Raw genomic sequence first — 5,196 nt, forward strand, 5'->3', positions numbered from 1 at the left:
GTCAAGAGAATTGTTGTATCTTAACACCATTTACCCTTCTTTAGGTCCTTATTACCCAGCTTCTCATTAAATGCCTTGATTCTTTTTTAACTAGTCTCTTCATACCATTTGATGGCTTCTTCAATCCAAAAGAAGAGAGTGTAGAATAGACCATCTCCTTTTTTCTTGTTCTTCCTGTGTCACATTGTGTTGCAAAAGAAAGTCAAGTGAAGGAAGCATAACGTTTAGTGGCAAAACACACTCTTGAGACGATAAACTACGTGATAAGGAGTAAATCATATGGCATTCTTCTCAAACACTTTGTATGCCTACAAATCTCTGTCCAAATACAAATCCCAATCATTCGAGTGTCTTCCACTGATTTGAACAACAATTTCTGTAGGACACCATAAAAAATTTCCACAAGCCCATTGCACTGTGGGGGTGATAAGGAGTGGAAAACCTATGCTTTATTTCTAACCTCTTGGTAAGCTCTTTGACCACATTAACCTTAAACTCTCTTCCTTGGTCACTAACAAGCTCCAAAGGAACACCAAAACAACAACAAAGCATTTCATAAATGAACATAAAAACCTGTTGTGTTGTGGCATTGCTATAGGTTGCTCTGGCTTCTGGCCATCTGGTGATGTAGTCTACCACTGCAACAGTGATAATGTAATGCTTCTTGGTTTGAGTACTTGCTCAGTACTTGGAAGAGGTCTAATAACATCTATTCCCTATTTTTCAAAGGCTCCATAGCTCAAAATATGATGTATAGGCTCTCGAACAAGCATTCTCCTTCGAAAGGCTTGGCACACTCATGACAACTCTTGCACCAATGATCCCGTTCATGCTAGGCCACATAAGCTTTGTAAAAAAGAAAAACAAATTACAAAAGTATCATTAATTTGTGCAAAGTACAAAATTATCATTAATTTGCGAATGGTCTGAGGCCACACTTTTAAAAGGAGAGCTCAGAGTACTACTTATAAAAAATGACCAACAACTTTTGGCCAATAATTTACATCATTAAAGCACATGAAATAATAAATGTGAATATATATATATATATATATATATATATATGTATATGTATATATATATATAAAGGATATTAAAAGAAATCAGCCAATCATAGCCCTTAAAAACAACCTTTGACTTAGCCCTAGCCCACCAACCAATCGCCTAGCTTATCAGCTTGGCATCTCCTAAGATTCTACTTGCATTTGTTCTGCCTCTCACAATTGTTCCCTCAAATCTCCAGCAAATGGAAAAGCCTTATGTCTTCGAAGAGTGCGGCCCACGTTAACTTGTGGAATGTGGGAAGCCATATGGTGAGTCTTCATTGCACACACCTAGCAGCGTTATTACGGATCTATGCGTTATCTAGGTGGTGCTTAGAGGTACCATCCCATCTAGCGACACACTCTCAAGAGAGACCTGAGCGCAGATCCAGTTGGACAAGGGTGCCGCAATACGAGGGTGTGCATGGCTGGGCACTCGCCCCCAGTTCTCTCTCTCTCTCTCTCTCACTCTCTCTCTCACACACACACACACACACACACATATACACAGTTCTCTCTCTCTCTCTCTCTCTCTCTCTCTCTCACACACACACACACACACACACACATATACACACACTCGCATTGGTGCTCTCTCTCTTTCACACACACACACATATACACACACTCGCATTGGTGCTCTCTCTCTTTCACACATACACACACATATACACAGTTCTCTCTCTCTCTCTCTCTCTCTCTCTCTCACACACACACACACACACACACACACATATACACACACTCGCATTGGTGCTCTCTCTCTCTCTCACACACACACACATATACACAGTTCTCTCTCTCTCTCTCTCTCTCTCTCTCTCTCTCACACACACACACACACACACACACACACATATACACACACTCGCATTGGTGCTCTCTCTCTTTCACACACACACATATACACACACTCGCATTGGTGCTCTCTCTCTTTCACACATACAATTGAAGCACATAGGTAACTATAACATGTGTGGAAGGGACCATCGATCACCAACTCATTATCTTGCATTTATTCAATCTTATGATCCATAACCATGATTCTATAGCTTTAATTGTAAGAATTTTCCTCTCTTTTTTTTCTGGACTCTGCCTCCACCTGACTCAACACATCAAATATGTTAGGAGAGGAAGATGAAGGGGACGACCTCGGGGGGAGCTAGAAGTAGCCTTATCTTTTCAACATCATTTCTCATCATTCTACATTAATTCACATCATCCCATATCATTCCACATCACTTCACATCACTTCACATCATTACACACATCAATCCACATCGATCCACACATCAATCCAATCTCTACAAACAAGATGGTCTCTTTTTGCTTTGAACGAATCAGGTTTGATTATCAACTTTCCTTGATCTAGTTATCAAAATTTTTATTCCACAATCAACCGGGTCAAGAGTATAGTTACTCTACTTTTCATACTGACACAACTTTCTAAGTCTCGGCTAATTACTTGGCTTAGTTAAAGGTAACTTTTTCTCGACTCAATTCAACTAAAGCTAAATTTTTCATTTTCTTTTGGGTCCTTGATTCTTTCAAGAATTCCGAATTCCTTTCCCAGGGAATCTTGGAATAAATCACTCACTCACAAGTATTTACATTCATCCAACTAAGCATGTTTCTGGTCTTTTTTTGGGAAATCCTTTTTCCGTTCAAAATGTACTTAAAATTCTATTTCTCGAGATTCTAGACATGTACTTCATAATTCCAAAAGTTAAATATGTTAAGGATTCCTCTTTCTAATTAAAATTTATCCATGTTTTCTTGATGCATTCCTATGAATATTTTCACATTCTTTTCTCAATTTTCTCAAAATTAAATATGCTCAATAGTCTTCTTTTTGAATAAAAGATTTATGCATACGACCTTATGGAATTTACAAAATTAATTATACCCATAATTTCTCTTTCAGCATAAAACATTTATGCACACATACTGATTCATTTTTATCTAATCCTTTCCATAATTCTCATAAATTGAATGAATCTAGAAAAATTTGTGCATAACCTTTTTATTTTTCTGGTAAATGAATAATGCTCAAAACTCCACTTTTAGCGTAAAATTTATTATGCGTAAATTCATTCCTAATGATAAAAAATTTGCCATAGCTTCCCCACATTTTCTATGAAATGATAATGCTCAAAATTCCACTTTTAATATAAAAATTATTGTATGCATGAACCTAAGCATAAATATAAGCACAATTACATCTAAGCATCTTGTTTATTTAAAAAATATCCAATATCACTTCCATATGAAAATAAATATATGAATGTTATCCTAAGCTCTCTTTCATCTTAAAATGAATAAATATGAAATTTCTTATCATAAGAAACAAGCTTAATGAATTAACCTCATTCTAAGTAGGTTAAAAATCATAAAAATGTTTAATCTCCATCTCTAGCTTGTTAGGCTTAGAGTTTTGGGTAAGAAAATGAGATTAGAATTAAGGACTATCCTTCCAAGAAGGATTTAACCATAAAAGTGAGTATTCTTTCAAAAAGAGCGATTACAAATCAAAAATAATATATTTAAGCATAAGATATTAACATTAATTCATTTAAATAACATAAATAAAAAAGGAAATGGTTTTAAGAAGAAACCATGAATTAGAATGCTTTCCAAGCATGTAGAGAGGTTGGAAAGAAGATTACCATCCAAGAAGAGAGTAAAACATCATTGTTTTAGGCTTACCCTTTGTTTTGGCTTGATTCTTTAAGGAGATGTGTAGCCCTCAAGGAAGGGGCTTGGCCACCAAGAAAAGAGGATAATCTCAAAGAGAAGAAGAGGTTTAGAGAAGCACCAAAGCTTCACAATGGAGAGGCAAGGTAGAGGGATAATGGATTTACACTAAAATGAAAATTACACTAGCATGTAAATACACTAAGATGAAAATACAAAGGAATGGGGCTCTATTTATAGGTGAGGGAGACCACCAACCAAGTCCAACTGGGATCTAGAGGCTTCCAGCTTCAGTTCGATCTAATTTGGACAAGTTTTGGACGAGTTAAACCCACTTTTTGATCCAGTTTAATGAGAGATAAAATATCTAGTTACTTTATGATTTTTTTGAATAAAAAATTACATCCTTGATGTGATTTCTAGGCTCCTCCTTGAAGTGGGATTTTCTCTCTCCTGAGGTGTCAAAATTCATATTTTTATACTACTAGATATACCAGTGTCAACTCTTCATCTTATGTGAGAATTTACTCATTTTTGGTGGGTTTTCTTTTCTTCTTGCATTTTTCTTATCCCAACACCTGGATTAATCCTTAAAGGCCCATTAGAACACTCTTTGAACCTTAATCCAATTTTTTCTGAAAATAGGTACCCCTAGGCTAAGGTGTCCAGTGTACATATTCTCAATTAATTTCTGATGCACATTGGAGAACTTTTTTTAAACTTCTATTTCAAGGGATCATTTCTTATTGACTGGAAGAAAATAATTATCCAAAAATATTTTAAAACTGTATTATCTCTCTCTAGAATATTATCTCTCTCTAGACCAAAACAGGGTCAAACAAGATCTTTTTCCATTTCTGAAGGCGGGAATGATTATAAGAGATTGAAGGGGAGGTTATTATATCTTTACATCATCAAAAGCTAGAGGGAGGAATCTTACACTTTTGATGTCCTCCATCCGGAGCACCATCACTGGGCGATCTGGAAACTGAATCCAATTACTTCTAGTGTGAGCTCACGGATTAATCCAAGTGGCTGTACTTGCCTGCTGATCCGCCATTTTTATGGCAAATGGAGCAGTTCCCAACTTCTCAAACTAAGCATTTGGCATGTCATATCCGACAATATGTTGACCCTTGATCCTCCATCCAGCAGAACTTCTGCTATATCCACTCCGGCCAACTTGACCTGGATTATTAGGATGGCTTCCCTTGGGGGGGTTTGTGTCTTTTCTATGTGCATGGCTTCTAGCAACAGCTGCGAAGGTTCCATCTTCCCTTATTGAGGCATCAGGCCGGCACAACTCCCTGAAATTTGGTACCAGCGCGAGGAGATCTTTAACCGCCATGTGAATCGGCTACCGCTTCAGATCTTCCCACAGATCGTACTGTAGAGTTTCCAGTTCCACAATCCGACTTCGGCTTTCTTCTTACTTTGAGGCTTCTCCACCTCTTTCTAG

Source organism: Cibotium barometz, chromosome 47 (assembly GCF_041138505.1).
Source record: "Cibotium barometz isolate CiBa-2024 chromosome 47, ASM4113850v1, whole genome shotgun sequence".
Taxonomy (NCBI): domain Eukaryota; kingdom Viridiplantae; phylum Streptophyta; class Polypodiopsida; order Cyatheales; family Cibotiaceae; genus Cibotium; species Cibotium barometz.